The following is an 18170-nucleotide window of genomic DNA, read 5'->3' on the forward strand; positions in this document are numbered from 1 at the left end:
TGAAAAATTGAGTCTTACTGTTTACCATATCAAAACCATAGTATATTGTTTATGATTATATTTAAAAGTAGGTTGTACAAATTTAACTCCCATAACAAGCATGCAAATCTAGCAGACATGAAAAACTGACTACAGAAAGCCCCTAAGTATTTTCCCATTTTATCATAGCAGCTTAAAACACGCAGAACACTGACTCAAACTAACATTATGCGTATGTTTTACACCAGTGGTCCCCAACCTTTCGAGGTTGTCGGGCGCCAGGGGGCGTGGCCGTTCGCCTGCCGGGCGCCAGGGGGCGGGGACACTTGCGCCCCCCCCATAGCCGCATGCCCGGGGGCGGCCTCCCCCCCCATAGCTGCATGCCCGGGGCCGGCGCTCCCCCCGCCAAGCGCCGCGCGCCCGGGGCCGGTGCTCCCCCCGCCATGCGCCGCGCGCCCGGGGCCGGCGCTCCCCCCGCCATGCGCCCGGTGCCAGGCCAGCCCCGAGCACCTGGCGGCGCATGGAAATGCCCCCGCGGGCGCCATGGCGCCCGCGGGCACCGTGTTGGGGACCACGGTTTTACACAGATACTAGAAAAGCCCACTGAAGTTTGCATCTTGAAATCTGAAACCTAATGCCTATGTATTTCAACAATTTGCAAGGTGCCTTAATGTACTATTTCAAAATTTAAATATATTTATAAAATGTGTGCATGTCACCAGATATTAAATATAATAAGAATGTACACACACACAAACGGTACAAAATATGTCTTTTTAAATAAAGATGGTACCTTACTTAACTTTCAGACATCAAATATAATTACTTTTCCAAGCATCAGGAAGATTATATGCACTATTATATCCATTGATGAAATTCTCTGAAGTAAATCCACATTTTCTTTTGAAAGTGGGAAGGCAAGCAATGTATATAACTCTGAGAACCTTTAAATGTAATCTATGTTTTCAAATTAATGTTTGTTTTGTTCATTTCTTTATTACTAAAAACTGAAGAGAGAAATAAATCTATATAATGTTTGCCTTTGGTATGAAATGAGAGAAAGCATGCACTTCTCTCACTGGGGTATCAGAAGCATGGCATTTTCAACACTACAGCAGAGTTCACTTTAGGGATGTAAAATCCCATATAATCAGCTTAACCTACTAAGTGGGATCCTGGGGGGAACTGCTCCAGCTCCATGCTGGGGCAGGCTGCCTGCTGCCAGCTCCCAGCCCCCATGCTGTGGTTGGGGCTGCTGACAGCCTCTGCCAGAGCAGCTCCTGTTTTTTTTAAAGGGGTACTTTATAAAGAAAGGTTGAGAAACACCGAACTAGACGATTAACCAATAAGCGTAGGCTTACTGCATTCCCTCCACCCCGCTCCTTGCTGCCTCTGTATCAGAGGCAGCACAGGGAAGGGGGGGGCAGGATCTGGTGCGGAGGGAAGCTGGCTTAAAAGCCGGTTCCCCCCAGCACGGGCTCCACAGTGCCGTCTGCCCCTCCCCCTCCATGCTGCTTCCTCTGTCAGAGGCAGTAGTGGGGGGGGGAGCTGGGTAGGCTGCCGCAAAGCAGCCTCTGCCCATGGCAGGCTGTGGCTCGCAGTGGACAGAGGCTGCTTTGCAGCAGCAGCCCCTGTCCGTGGGTGGTCCAAGCTTCCCACAGACAGAGGCTGCTCCACATCCCGCAGAGCAGCTTCTGTCTGCAGTGAGCTTGGACCAGCCAAGACAGAGGCTGGTTCCCAGCAGCAGCCCTTGTCCAAGGGGAAATCTGGCTTCGCTGCAGCCTCCCCCTTACCCTCCCTTTCCTCCAACAGCCTCTGTCCACAGGGAGCAAGGACCCCCAGCAGACAAGGGCTGCTGCCACCCCACTCAGCTGATACAGAGGCAGCAGTTTAGGGCAGCAGGCAGACAGTCCACAAGGGAAGATGGTTTTCAAACTGCCTCCCTTTGCAGATCAGCTCCAGTCTGAGACCCTGCACTGCTGCCTCTGATACAGGGCAGTAGTGCAGGGTGGCAAGGGGCTCCACAGGAGACTCCAGCCCCACCACTGGAGACTACAGAATAGTCAACTAACCGCTAAGAATTCATGTGGTTACTCAACTATTTTATTGCCCACTATCTAACATCCCTACTCTGAACACATCTATTAAATGTGCAGCGTAGTCCAAAAAATGAACAAAAAGATGTGAATCATTAAGGAACAGATAAGAAGACAGAAAATATCATATTGCCTCTATATAAATCCATGGTATACCCATATATTGAATACCGCATGCAGATTAGGGATGTGAAAGTGTAACCGTATATAGTTAACCAATGAGCCTGGGCTCATCGGTTAACCTTCACATTTACAAATTGGCTCCCTGCATGCACCAGCTCCCTGGGAGCCGCTGCCCTCCTGCCTGCCCCTCCTCCTCTGTTGATACAGAGGCAACAGTGTGGAGAAAGGGAAGGCAGGAGCTGACTGCTCCCCTGCATGCAATCTCTGACATTTTCAGCAGTTACACAGTTACTTCATTAAATGCATTTTCACATCCCTAACACATATGTGGTTGCTCGGATTCAAAAAAGACATACTGAAATTGGAAAACATTCTAACAAGAGCAGCAAAAATTATTAGGCATATGGATAGACAAGTCCTATAAAAAGAGATGAATAAGATTGGAACTCTTCAGCTTGGAAAAGAGACAACTAAGGGAGGATATGATTAATGTCTATTAAATCATGACTGATGTGGAGAACTTAAATATGGAAGTGCTGTTTGTTCCTTCTTATATCACAAAAACTAGGGATTCCCAAATGAAATGAATAGGCAGCAGGTTTAAAACAAACAAAAGGATGTATTTTTTCAAACAACATGCAGTCAATATGCAGAACTCTTTGCCAGACAATATTGTAATGGTCAAGACTATAACAGCATCCAAAAGAAAATAGAAAAATTCACAGAGAATAAGTCCATCAATGAATATTAGCCAAGATGGGCAGGGATAGTGTCTGTCTGTCAGAAACAGGGAATGAGCAACAAGGGGTGGATCTCTTAACGATGACCTGTTCTGTTCATTCCCTCTAGGGCACATGGCATTGGCCATTGCTGTAAGACAGGATATAGGGCTAGACCAACTTTTGTATGGCTATTCTTATGTTTTGATGATATGGATAGTTATAGAAGAGGCTACCTTATGAAGTTATGGAATCCCAGTCATTGGAGGTTTTTATGAACATGTTAGACAAACACCCGTTAGAATTGTTTAGGCATTCTAAATCCCATCTCCGTATAAGAAGGATGTATTAGATGACCTTTTCAAGTCCCCTAATGCTCTACATCTCTGTGCTTGTTTCTAATGTTCTGTGTGATCTAGAGCAAGATTAGCTTTCAAATCTGTGGATTTCAAATCTGTGGGTTTGTACACTGAGAAAAGAAAGCAAAATTAAACTTCCCATTACAGCTAAAATCCTCCATCTTTGCGGAGAGAAAGTGGGAACATGAGGATACATTTCAAAGCAGGCATCAGCAACTCACCTCTTCTTATCTTCCTAGACAGTTTTACACATAAAATTGGAAAAATCAGCAGGTTAGTAAATATGAAAGCTGTCAAGCTGAAAGAAAGGTGAAGAACGTGACTTAATGGCAAAACATTTTGGGTAAGTTCAGTGGCATTATTTCATGATGTGATGCTATTTTGAGACAATATCTGAGACCGCAAGTGACATTAACAAATCTGACAGATAATCTTATCTAACGGTGAGTATCACCATTCAATGTCAAAGACTTAACAGCAATGTAAACTAGAGTAAATACATATGGGAAGCTTTTAAACAAGGGTTTCCACTCCTAAATGAATTTCAGATACTAGATTAGAACATAGAAGGCAGGGGGTAAAAATTGGAGTTCTGTCCTGTAGTCTCTATATAGATATATTTAAATTTTAAATAAAAGTTACAGCAACACTCTCCAGAGCATCCCAATTGCTACATTCTTTTTTCCTGTATGGTGTCAATGGTTCTAGGCGCATTTTCCTTACAAAATGTCTAACTCAAAAATGAAGACCTTTAAAAATGGTATGGCCAGTGATCATGGTAGCTTAATGCTACCATGCCACCGATGTCAACTATGCACAAATGCTTTTTTTAAAACTAAGAGCCCTGTACAGCTATAAGCATTTATTTTTGGATGGAGACTAAGATGCTAAGTATAGATTTCACATGTTTGTTATCTGGACTCTTCAGATGTTGATCAACAGGTGTAAAAAGTATTTTCCAACTACATTACTTTTACATAAACAGCGAAAGTATTTTGGGGCATATGAAACACTTAAAGATGCACCTTTCACAATGTACAAACTACAAATAGTATCAGAAATAAAAGCTATAACACGGCTTTAACACTTTTTGTCCAAAGACACGTCCCAGTCAGCTATTTAGGTTTCTTTCATGATATTAAGGCACACTATTTGAAATCTAAAACATCTCAACATAATCTGTTAAAAGACAAGTGATAGAAATGTAGCCGTGTTAGTCTGGTGTAGCTGAAACAAAATACAGGACTATGTAGCACTTTAAAGACTAACAAGATGATTTATTAGATTATGAGCTTTCGTGGGCCAGACCCACTTCCTCAGATCAAATAGTATAGAAAATTAGACACCACCCTCTACAGAAAACCCACTGATTCATACAGTTACCTACATGCTTCCAGCTCCCATCCAGCACACACCATACGATCCATCATCTATAGCCAAGCCCTTCGATACAACCGCATCTTCTCTAATCCCACTGACAGAGACCAGAAACTTCAGGATCTCTACCAAGCATTTATAAACCTCAACTACTCACCCGGAGAAATAAAAAAGCAAATTGAAAGAGCCAGATAAATACCTAGAAACCATCTACTTCAAGACAGACCCAAGAAAACTAACAACAGAACACCACTTGTCATCACCTACAGCCCCCAACTTAAACCTGTCCAACACATTATCAATAAACTACAGCCTATACTGGAACAGGATACTAAACTCCAAGAGGCTCTGGGAGACAGACCCATAGTCTCCTATAGACAACCACCTAACCCTCAAGATGATTCTTACCAACAACCACAGGACATACCACATTAATACCAACCCTGGTACCTTCCCTTGCAACAAACCCCGTTGCCAGCTTTGTCCACATATTCACTCTGCTGATACCATTATTGGACCTAACCAAGTGAGTTATAAGATCAAGAACACATATTCCTGCTCATCCAGAAATATAATTTATGCTATCATGTGCCTAAAGTGTCCATCTGCTTTGTACATTGGACAAACGTCTCAGACACTTCGGCAAAGGATCAATGCCCACAAAACAGATATTAGACAGGATCACAAAGAAAAAACAGTTTCTTGCCATTTCAACCAGAAAGGACACTGTCTCAACGACTTAATTACCTGCATCCTGCTTCAGAAGCCTTTTAAATCTGCACTTGAAAGGGAATCCTCTGAACTGTCATTCATGCTAAAATTCGACACTCTACGCGTGGGGCTCAACAAAGACTCTAGCTATCTTACCCATTACAAAGATAGCTTCCCCAATTATCACCTCTAATACCATTAGCTCACAGACATTTACCTTCCCCTCCTCCCCCCCTTCTGTTCTGAAATTTGATTTGTCCTTTTCATATGTGTTCATTTTTTTAAATTGTATCCTTTGGTATATATGGTTGTGACTATTTTCTTCCACTATTTGATCTGAGGAAGTGGGTCTGGCCCACGAAAGCTCATCATCTAATAAACCATCTTGTTAGTCTTTAAAGTGCTACATAGTCCTGTATTTTGTTTCTGTTAAAAGACACTACAACTTCATTACAGCTTCTTGTTAAATGTTTAGCTTGACATTCATATTTTTCTACATTAAAACATATTTTTCTCTCCCTTGTTAATCTGTGAAAAACACAGAGAGCGAGGGTACTGTGAGAGTGAGTGAGAGAGAGAAAATGTTTATTCGGGAGCCTGAATTAACCTTTTTTAAGACTCTTATAAGCAATCCAGCTGCCTACAAAAAACTTACATTAAATAAAGTACAGTGCGCAATGAAGAAGAGGGCTGAGAGAGAGGAATCAAAGGCAAAAATAATGAAAAATGTATGATTGTCAACTTTTGTATGCCAAAACAGTCAAACCAAAAACCAAAAAGAAGTTTCTTCATTCATGACTGTGCAACAGAGAAACGCAATATAAAGCAACTAGGGATGTAAAATCCCATTTAATTGGTTAACTATAACGTTTAACCGGTTAACTAATTAAGGACGTAAGCAGGGGGGCCATTCCAGCCTAGATAGGTTGAAGCGCACACACTCACACCCCAGCTTGCCTGAGTGGTGATAGAGCAGTCCCCTGCCATAGTCCCTCACAGCAAGCAGCCCCTCTGACCACAGCAGGCAGGGAGCTAGCTGCTCCAGTCCTCATTGGAGAACCGGAACCAATAAGCCTCACCCTTATGGTAAGGCTTACTGATTAACCTGTTAATTATTCATATCCCTAAAAACAACACATTACAGTGCTACATGATGAGCCTACATTTGGTAGCAGGCCAGGGAAGGAGCCATTATTCCCTCAATTGTGCATGAGGGAAGAAATCAGGGGGGTCTGACCAGTGTAGTTGCAACTAGGGATGTAAAAATTCATTAAAAAATGTAACCATGTAACCACTAAAAATCACAACAGGGTGGATGGGAAACTGCTCCAGTCCCTACTGATTAACCTTTTACATCCCTAACTGTAACAGCACTGCAGGTGATTTATGATTCATGAAGATCTGGCACAATGTACTTCCCACTTGGAGCAAGAGGAAACTCCAGAGTTAGACTCTCAATCTCCCTTCCAGCCTGTTCCATGGGGCAGTGCGACAACCCACTCCTCTTTGCTGGAAGCCCACGGAAAAGCAATAATTCAACCCATATATATTTCAAGTCCTTTTGATTTAAGGGATATTTAGAACAGTAATTACACTTTTTTCATATTACCATCTGGTTTTCAGATCATGATATATTTTTAATATGAATGTAAACGTATGATTTTTTTCTGATACCTCACAATTTTAAAAAAATTAAATTCACATACAAGTGATAGAATTTCATTCTGCCTATAGTCTGAAGGAAAATATACACAACTGTATTTCACTAGCAAAATGACATTCAGCAAAAATCAAATGCTTGTTTCTGTGGATGAAGTTTCCTACAAGATAATGTATTACTGAACAGCAGATGTGCAGTAATGGGAAAGCAACAGAGAATGTTTGAGTTTTCAGAAGGAACTGTATGTGTATGTGTCTGGAAAGGTGAGAGGAGGATTTAGTCTCAATATCCTTGAAATCTTTGTAAGCCACAACTATACAGAAAGCTACTAAGCTATGTGTACTACTCTGCTAAGCTATGTATATTCCCCTGAAGTAGGGTTAGTCATTTTTATTTTAGCTAATAATACAAGATGGACCTCCTTAGGACCCCTCTCAGGATCCTGAACAACGGAGTTTGCTGGCTGCCAGGCTCCCTTCCAGGCCATCGGCCCCCCCACTCCAGGGCTCCCCTTATAGCTGCTGACCCTGCTCCTGGCTCTGGCCACCAGGCTCCATTCCTGGCCCGATCGGGCTCCCTGTGCCCAGGCTGCTGGACAGGCTCCACTGCCAACCGGTGGACAGGCTCCATTCCCAGCCCGGCTCTGCTTCTAACCACCACCACCCTAGCTCAGCTCCTGCCCACCAACGTGGCCCCCAATCACTGACCAACTCTGATCCTGACTACTGTTTCAGCCACCGTTCCACCTGCCACTTGCCCACCACACCAACTGTGCACCGGCCACTGGTCCAGATCTGCTCCTGGCTGTGCTCCAGGTCCTAACCGACACCTAGCCACTGGCTTCCCTCTGCTCCCAGATCCAGCCTTGACCAGGCTCCCAACTGCCAGACATTCTGCCCAGTCGGCCCCCACTCCCAGCCACAGGGATTCTGGCCGAGCAACATCCATGATCGTGACAGACCACAGATGGTGCCCAACAAGAGAGTCCAGGACCAGAGAGGTTAAACCTGTATTACAGAGCTCAAGCGCAACCTAGACCATACCTTGGAAGAGGTACCCATGCAAGTACTCTCTATAGGGTAGAAGCAACATACTATATACATCTCTTTTCAGTGAAAAAAAGAAAGCAGATCCTGAGAAGGAGATCATAAGACTGTGAAACTACATCTTCCTTTCTCCAAAAAGGTATGGGGTTGTAAAAGGACATGTAAAACATTTGTGAGTGCCAGAAGTTTGTACTACCATTTGATACTTGTGAGGTCAGGTCTCATTAGTTGAGAGCTTAATAAAGAGACTGAGTCTATCTTGAGCTATTTGGTATTCCAGCCTTCTTCACAGATTATCCTACAGAGGTAGCTTAACGATAAGAAGAGCCCCAGGAAGGTATTAAATTGTACCAATTAACAGCCATTCAAACTTGTGCAACTAATACTTTTTCAGCACATATGCGTACGCTGTGTGAGGAAATCCTTAATAGCAAGAGACTTAGTTCTAGTCATTCATTTGAGCTCCTCAGCATAACCAAACACCATGAATTTTTAAAAATAATCACATTAACAGCTCAAAAATTGTACCTGCAATTGTAACAAAATAACCCTAATATTTACTACAGTTTGAACCTCCTAAATCCAGGACTCTCTGGTCCGGTAACATCCATGGTCCAGATAGACCATGGATGTTGTTGGACCAGAAAGCACTGATGGCAGGAGTGCAAGTCCGCTAGAGGTACAGCGAGTATGAGCCCCAGCCCGGGCCATCAGTAGCAGGGCCCAGAGAGCCCCAACTCCGGGGAGACCCAGCTTGGGCCAGCAACAGCCAGTGAGCTCCATCCCCAACAAGACCTGGCCAAATGGGGCAGCAGCGGTGCCGCCAGCAGTCGGCAAATCCCATCCCTGGGAAGCTTCATCCAGCTGGGGCAGAAGCGGGGCCGCCAGCAGCCAGCGAGCCTCATTCCTGCCCCCAGGAATCCCAGGCTGGGTGGAGCAGAAGCAGGTCCCACTGGTAAGCCCTGTCCCTGGGAAGACCCAGCAGGGTGGGACAGCAGTGGGACCACTGGCAAGCCCCATCCACAGGAAGCCCTGGCCAGGCAGGGCAGAAATAGGGCTGGAGCCCAAGTCCAAGCCTTGCGGTGCCAGAGCACATTTGCAGTAGTTCCAGAATAGAGCCAGCCACAAGGAAGAGCAGCATGCTAGGAGGCTGGGGGCAGAGGGATCTTCCCTGATCCGCAAAATTCCCTCATTCGCAACAGGTTGGGTCACGAGGGTAGTACAGGTTAGATCTTCCTGGTCTGGCACCCTTGGAACCTGACTGGTCCCTGATAAGGGATTTTGCCAGACCAGGGGAAGTCATTTCAGGCCCCCTGCTGCTGGCCCCACCCCACCTTGCCATTCTACCGGGTTTCCCAGCTCCTCCCGATAGCCCAGTTGAGCTACCATTCCCCCCCCTCGCAGCCAAGCTAAGCTGCATGACATTTCTCTCCCCCCCGCCCAGCTGAGCCACACACCAACTCCAAGCCCTACCACATGCCTGGCTTTCCAGTTACCACCCCACCTCCCCAGCCCAACTGAGCCACCTCCCCCACAGCCCATGCACCTTCCTCCTCCCCCTGCATTGTACAGGGCTCCCTCACACGCCCTTTGCAGCACACCAGGACTCTCTGATCCTGGAACATCCACAGTCCTTCTGGACCATGGATGTTGTCAGACTAGAGAGTTCCAGTTTATAGAGGTGCAGCCTGTAGAACAGTGGTCCCCAACCTTTAGAGGCTCCCAGACGCCCGGGGGCGGGGCCACTCATGCACCGGGCGCCCGGGGCCACTCACGCGCCAGGCGCCCGGGGGCGGGGCCGCGCGTCCTGGGGCACGCCAGGGGCGGGGATACCCTTGCACCCGGCGCCAGCATGTGGCCCAGGGCCGGGGCCGCCCGAGCGCCTTATGCCGTGGGCCCAGGGCCGGCGTCGCCGCCCAAGCCGCGCGCCTGGGCACCGGTGTCGCGCGCCTGCATGTGCCCCAGGGCTGGGGCCGCCCGAGCGCTGCGCACCAGGCACCAAGGCGTGTTGCGCACCTGGGGCCGGCGCCTCCAGTGCACTGCACGCCGGGTGCGGGGCCAGCCCAGGTTGTCAGCGGGCACACACACATGCCCCGGCGGGCGCCATGGCACCCGCGGGTACCGCGTTGGGGACCACTGCTATAGAAGATTTACCTGGCATCACTCAAATCCTTAATTCAATTAATTTTTGTGTTTTGAAAATAAAATGAAACATGCTTCATTTAAATCACTGCTCCGGCGCGGGGCTGGAAATGATAGATTCAGTATGCGGGCAGCCAGGGGGAAAGAGAGGATTACTCCAGCCCTCTCACTCATTGCAGCAGCTTGGGCCAGGTGAAAAGCACCTCTCCATAGACGCTACAGCTCCAGTGGGCATAGCTGGTGAAGGGGTGCATGTCCCACCGCTGGGACACATCCAGGTTCGGCCTCCTGTGCTCCCCAGCCTGAGTGAGGAATGCAGCAAACTGTGCACTTTCTCCTTGAATGTTCCTTAGCCATTTCCTGTTCATTACACAGATCAGTTTACTAATAACAGAGCATTTCAGTTTTGCTCATGTAATAAGTAGCACTAAGACCCTTTAATTTTGACCATGATTCTTTCCAAGGATTTTAAAAGTGATGGGGACATGACTCTTCTATTCCTCCCTATTAATAGTCATTCATGGATCTATTCTCCATGAATTTATCTAACAATTTTAACCCAATTATACTTTTGGCTTTCACAGCATTCCCACGGATAACTACTTTCTGGGAATGTTATCCAGCCAGTTATGCACCCAGCTTATAGTAGTTCCCTCTAAGTTTTATTTCTCTAGTTTGTTAATGAGAAGGTCATGGGAAACTGTATAAAATGCCTTACTAAACTCTAGATATACCACATCTATCACTTCCCACTTATCCGCAAGGTTTGTTATCCTGTCAAAAAAGCTATCACATTGGTTTGACGTAATTTGTTCTTTATAAATGCAAATACCTAGAAGATAATAAAGTATGTAAGTGGATTACTTAATTATTTGCTCATCATCTTTCCTGGTAGAAAATAGGGATGTAAGGATGTGTCTAGACTACAAGGTTTTTTTGAAAAAAGTAACCTTTTAAAAAAAAAAAAAAAAAACTTTCCCTGCATCTAGACTGCCGCCGCATGCTTTTGAAATTAAATCGAAAGAATGCAGCGGTTTTTTAGACCGCAGTAAACCTCATTTTATGAGGAAGACCGGCTTTTTTCGAAAGTGCTCTTTTGAAAAAAGGCATTCTTGAATGCAAACGGAGATTTTTCAAAAGAGAGGATCCAGACTGCCTGGGTACTCTCTTTTGAAAAAGCGGCTTGTTTTTTTTAAATAAGTAGTTGCAGTCTAGATGCCCTCTTTCAAAAGAGGCTTTTTCGAAATATTCTTTTCGGAAGAGAAAAAAGGCTTGTAGTCTAGACGTACCCAGAGTGTAGCCATTTAAATGGGTAACTGATAAGCATGAGTTTATTTGCCACATCCAACTCTTAGTCCAGCTTCTCAGGAGCCACTAACATCTGAGCTGCTGCCTCTGATACATAGTTAGCAGCATGGGGAAGCAGGCAGAAGCCAGTATGTGTGGGCATTTAAAAGCTGGCTCCGGGCACACACTGGCTACTGTGGAGCCACCTGCCATCCTATGTTGCTGCCTCTGTATCAACACACCAGATCCTAGGGAGCTAGTTCCTGCCCCACATATAACCACTGAAAATTTCAGTGCTTACACAGTTCATCCACTACACACATTTTAACATCCCTAGTACTGAAGCTGAGCCTACTGGTCTGTAATTCTTGGGTTGTCCTTATTTCCCTTTTTATAGATGGGTGCTATATTTGCCCTTTTCCAGTCGTCTGGAATTTCTCCCAACTTCCAAGATTTTTCAAAGATAATTGCTAATGGCTCAGTTATCTCCTCAGGCAGTCCTTGATTATTCTAGGATGTATTTCGTCAGACCCTGGTGACTTGAAGACATCTAAATTTTGCTAAGTAATTTTTAACTTGTTCTTTTCCTATTTGAGATTCTGAACCTACCCTATTTTCACTTGCGTTCACTATGTTAGACAGCCAATTACTATCAATCTTCTTGGGGAAGAATGAAACAAAGAAGTCATTAAGCATCTCTGCCATTTCCACATTTTCTTTTGTTTTTCTTTCTTCATTTAGTAGTGAGCCTATGCTGTCCTTGGTCTTCCTCTTGTTTCTAATGTATTTGTAGACTGTTTTCTTGTTACTCTTGTAATATTTCTAGTTAATTTGATCTCGTTTTGTGCCTTGGCCTCTCTCATTTTGCCCCTATGTACTTGTTATTTGTTTATATTCATCCTTGCTAACTTGATCTAGTTTCCACTTTTTGTAGGACTTCTTTTTGATTTTTAAATTATTCAAGATCTCCTGAGTAAGCCAGGGTGGTCTCCTGTCATTCTTCCTATTAGGGCTGTCAAGTGATTAAAAAAAATTCATCGCGATTAATCGCACAATTAAAAAATGTAATCTCAATTAATCACATGATTAATTGCATACATTTTCCCTTTGAAACACTACGGTGGTGTTTCAAAGGGACAGTGCTACGGAAGCCCAGAATCAGCTGGGAACTCCAGCTGATCCCAGGCTCCTAATGCACTGCTCCTCTGAAGCGCCAGAACAGTGCTTCAAAGGGGTAGCGCAGCATTAACGCGTTAATCCTTCCCTGCGTTAATCACAGGCGATAACGCACATCAATTGACAGCCTTACTACCTATCTTTCCTATGCAGTGGAATAGTTTGCTCTTGTGCCCTTAATAATGTATCTTTGAAAGACTACCGTCTTCAATTGTTTTTCCTCTTAGAAGTGCTTCCCATGGGATCTTACCACCTCCTTGAATTTGCTAAAGTATGCCATCTTGAAACCCGTGTCTTTATTTTGCTGTTCTCCCTCCTACCACTCCTTAGAATCAATAACTCTGCCATTTCATGATCACTATCATCCAAGTTGCCTTCCACTTTCCCAGTTCTGAAGAATTTTATCTACTGCTGTTTCTTAAGGGTGAATTCAAAAGCTTAGTTTAAAAAACCCTTTAAACGATATAGCATGATGCAACTGACATTTTTAAACTCTTCCGCCCAGCATAACCTCACTAAAGTAAAAGGGATTTGTCTGAGCTTCCTTACATTGATGTAAATCAGTTGTATTTCCACTGAAGACAATGGAATGTTACTGGTGTTATTTGGGATGATATTCAAATGAGGCCCAAAGTGGAAACCATGACTCTAAATATAAAACAAATATTTTAAAAAATTTTGAAAAATCAATTCTTTCTCTACTCAGTTGACAAAATCTGATTTGTTTCATCTGCATTAATGTTAAGATATATTCAGCTGCTGAAGGGAAACAATTAATTCTGAAATCTGGTTGTGTTCACAGGAAGCTACTGTGGTACATTTAGTATTTGGATAGGGACTTGATCTCAGTCATGAGGCCAAGAAAATTACAAACATTTATTTCTGGCTTCATAGGAGGTATCTAAGAGTAGGATTTACATTTTATTGTCGTTGTGTAATACTGCTGGCCTATCTCCAGCCACTACTCTTCAGCTGTCGATCGACAGGTGTATGACAGGCTCACTGCATACTTCTGCATAAACACTAGAACTATTTGGAGAGTCTGAGAAACTTAAATATTATGGTTATTCAGTTCTTGAGAATCATAATCCTCATGGGATCTGGAGATTTTATCCTGTAGAGTGGAGAGCACTTTATATCTTTGTGACTGCATCGTTGCAGATCTTCCCTCGGTAATGATGTCCAACTTTCCCAGATTTTTTTAATTTAATTTTTTTCAAATATAACCATTTGATGCCATGAACATATGTGCAAACTTTGTAAATGTAAATTATATAATAAAAAATCAGGCCACAGTATAAAAACTGAAAACTTCTCTAATATCTCAAAAAATGAAAGACAATTATCAGGCTCTCTCTTATGCATTCAGGCCATTTTCCTCCCCCCAGGAAAAGCTGAGGAATTACTTAACACAATTTTAAATTAGGACCCTCAAGATGAACAGACTCTACCACACATGTATGTATAGTAGTGGGCATAAAAAACTTTAGTGTCTCAGGTAAAACATGAGATGTGATATTAATATAGACATTTAAAATTGAATGTATGGGCTAATGTGTAAGATTTGAATACATCCACTATGGTAGGACTGCCTCGTGGTAGCATTTTGATTTGATCAACCTATTGCTGTTGTTTTATCAACAAAATTACAATATTTACATAATACTTGAAGATTTATTCAACGTTGCTCTAGTCCTAACTCAATTAATTTTTGTTTTTCTTCATTTAAATCATTGCTCTGGGATATGAAGGATTCAGTATGCAGCCCTCCCCAGGGAGAGAGGATTACCCCAGCCCTCTCTCACCACAGCAGTTTGGGATCAAGTGAAAAGCGTCTCTCCAAGGCCAATGCAGCTCAGGCAGGAACAGTGGGAAGAGTGGGGCATATCCCCCTGTTGGGGAAAGTCCAGGTTCATCTCCCTCCTGCACACTCCAACCAGAGTAAGAAATGTAGCAAACTATGCACTTTCCCTTCGCTCAATGTGTTCCTATTGTGGCACTACATTTAAAAATGCCAGACTAGCACATCATGTTTTTTAAAATATATAATTATACTTTGGTATAAGATGGTGTCATAGGTACACATCCATGTGTCCACATACTCTACAAATATATAAACCATATCCACATTATCCATATATATTTCTTATCTGGCAGTGCTCCAAGGTTCAATCATAAAACTATATTCCTCAACCAATCACTGGGCCTAACATCCTCAGGCCCACTATAAGGGATTTAACACAGTTGGCAAATAAAATCTATCAGTCGTATGAAAAATGTGCAGACTATAACTAAAGTTATATTATGAGTAATAGACAGGCCTTGTCAAAGCAAATGTCTCTCTGCAAATCAGTGTCTCTTCATTGGAACTGCTAGTATTAATAAAAGCACATGAAGTATGTAAATACAGTAGACTTCCGATAATCCAGCACCTTTGGGACCTAGGTGGTGCCGGATTATCGGATATGCCGGAGTATCAGGAGGTACTCCAGAAGGGGGCTGTGATGAGTCTGCCGGGACCCGCACTGCATCTGGGGGGTGGGCGGGGAACGGCACAGCGAGGGGCGAACACTCCGCCGTTTTGCAGGAAGGTGGGGGAAGCCCCGCACTGCCGCCGAGAGTTTTCAGGAGTTTCCACCCTCCAGACTGCAGTAGTTATCACTGAGCAGGGGGGTGAGGGACAGAAGTGTGGGCCCAACCTGGCAGCACCCCAACTGCTCTGCTCCATCGCTTCCCCAAGTCCACCGCTCATCAGTTTCAGCAGCGGCAGCAGCGGACTTGAGGAAGCGGCGGAGCAGAACAGCTGGGGTGCTGCCGGCTTGGTCCTGCAGCACCGCCCCTCACATCCCCCCCTTCTCGGCGATAACTACTGCAGTCTGGGGGGTGGGGAGGCTGCTCCCCTCCCGGAAACTCTCGGCGGCGGCACAGCGCAGCCGGAAAAGGGCAAGTTCGGGGACTTGGGAGAAGCCCCGCACAGCCGTGAGAGCTAAATCCCCGAACTTGCCCTGTTCTGGCTGCGCTGCACCGCCGCTGAGAGTTTCCGGGAGGGGAGCAGGCTCCCCACCCCCCAGACTGCAGCAGTTATCGCCGAGAAGGGGGGGGTTGGGGGCAGCACTGAAGGACCAACCCGGCAGCACCCCAGCTGCTCTGCTCCACCACTTCCCCAAGTCCACCGCTCGTCAGTTTCAGCAGTGGCAGCAGCAGACTTGGGGAAGCGGCGGAGCAGAGCACCTAGGGTGCTGCCAGGTTGGTCCTGAACCGCTGCTCCTCACCCCCCTGCTCAGCAATAACTACTGCAGTCTGGAGGGTGGGGAGCCTGCTCCCCTCCCAAAAACTCTCAGCGGCAGTGCGGGGCTTCCCCCACCTTCCAGCAAAATGGCGGAGGGTTCGCCCCTCGCTGTGCCGTTCCCCGCCCACCCTCCACCCCCCAGCCAGACGCAGTGTGGGTCCCAGCAGACCCGTCACAGGGGTATAATCCCCTTCCCCTCCTTTCCACTTCCCTTTCCCAGCCGCGAGCGCCCATGGGGCTCACAGCAGCTCCAATTGTCCAGCTGGCTGGAGCACTTCCGGATTCCAGTTGCTGCCAGACTATCGGGAGTGCTGGACCACTGGATGCCAGACAATTGGAGTTTTACTGTACATCCCATCTGGACAGTACACAGAAACCCAGTTAAGTACATAATAAAATAGTTTAAAACAACAAAAGTGAAAGCATAACAATGGGTAGTCAATATTTTGGATTAAAGGACAAGGGGAGGTACCAAACGTCATTAATGTATAAAATAATATGTACAATGTGTATAATAAATTATTCATTTCTGTCTAGAAATATTGGAATACCTCAAATTAATTCTTTGGCCGGCCTAGGGGGCAATGGTAAAATCCATACTATCAATTAAGCCGGGTCTATTGCCCCAGATACAAATACGTAGGGGCTCAAAGGTCATTTGGCTACCAACAACTATTGGTATACTTTGTTCAACAATAAACCTGACTCAGTTGCCTTCGTATCTTATCCAAGTCTGTGGTCTTTGGGAGCTCCCGTAAAGTCTATTATGCTAGCTACCCGTGCAGAGCTGGCATGATATACTGAGGAAGCGTACAAAAACGCATGCAGCTGAACGTTTATTGTGACTGACGGAGCAGGAGACCTGTCAGGCTGCCACACCAGTGAATCCTGAATGTACTTTATCACTGTTTTGAACTACTACAGCTCAGGCCTGTAAGTAGTCCCAGAAAGGGGGAGGTGTTTCCCCAGACAGTCCCTTTCACCTGCCTGGTGATTCCATCTCTGTTCTGTTTGGTTTTATGAGAAGCAAGCCCATTCTGGGCACATCCCATTTTCCTGGCACAACCTAATCCTTACCTTGCTTTAAGTTATCATAACAGGAAACTGCATACCACAATTGGTAGTTCTAGCTCCTACCCTTCAGGAAGAGTTCTTGAACAGAGAGACATAGTCTCAGACAAACTCTCTAAAAATATAGTAAATCAAATTGTGACAGACATGTGCCATTAGGGCTGAAAACAGCAATGTGAACATTGTACCTCTGGCAGAGCCTCAGGCTAGAAACCTGAGCTCCGACCCATTTTAGACTTGACAGCCCAACCCACAGCATCCACACGGCTATTTCTAGCACACTAGTTTAAGCTCTGCTAGTGTACCTGTACTGCGAAACTCACTTCCAGCTGCAGTATAGACATATTGTTAGGCCCTGATCAGTGGGATGTAGATGCCTGAATGCCTTTGAGAATCCAAACCTTGGCCACTCTGTGCCTCATTTTCCCATTTGTAAAATGGGGATAGTAACATTTCCCTTTCTCACAGGGGTGTTGTAAGAATAAATACAATAAAGCTTGGGAGGCACACAGATATTATGGTAATGCGAGTCATACAAGAATGTTAAATGGGCAGATAGGGAAGTAAATCAAAGTTCAGATTAATTTAAAACTTATTTCTTTAAATAAAAATACGATGAAGTTCTTAAAAAACATGCAGTACTAAAAATCAGTCTCAATGCTGGCCACTGCTAAAGACAAGCCTGCCTGCTGTAAAGGTGCAGCGAGGTAGGAGCATGGAGATAAACTGACCATAAATTACATGTATTTTAAATTTTCCAAGGCTTATTATCAAGCACACAGTGTGAAAAAATATACCTGTAAAGTACTGACAGCACACTTTCAAATGCCTGGCCAGAGGAAGGGGGAAGGCCATTACCAGAGACAATGGGACAAGAGAAAATCCCTCTGTATATACAAAGAAACAGCTTCATATGGGTATGGTCCATTTGATTGCAGTATTGTCAAAAATACTAGCTCTGGGGAATCTTTGCATTTTGCCTCCTGGCGGGGGCTGGGGTCTTTTGGGTTCCCAGACAAGCTGTGCTCTGCGCCACACCACGGGGCTGGCAGCTTGCTGGCTAGTAAGGAGAGCTGTGACCTGATTGCAGCAGCTGGGTCTGCAAGGAACGCCAAGCACCCAGCGAGCGGGGAGC

General features: G+C 45.1%; 1 long non-coding RNA gene across 1 annotated transcript in view; it reads right to left on the minus strand.

The window, feature by feature from the left end:
* The window catches only part of LOC112546681 (uncharacterized), a 141727-nt gene that overhangs the window by 123188 nt on the left and 369 nt on the right, over positions 1-18170 (minus strand). The window lies entirely within an intron of this gene.

This window comes from Pelodiscus sinensis, chromosome 4 (genome assembly GCF_052426305.1).
Source record: "Pelodiscus sinensis isolate ZL-2025 chromosome 4, ASM5242630v1, whole genome shotgun sequence".
NCBI classification, from domain to species: domain Eukaryota; kingdom Metazoa; phylum Chordata; order Testudines; family Trionychidae; genus Pelodiscus; species Pelodiscus sinensis.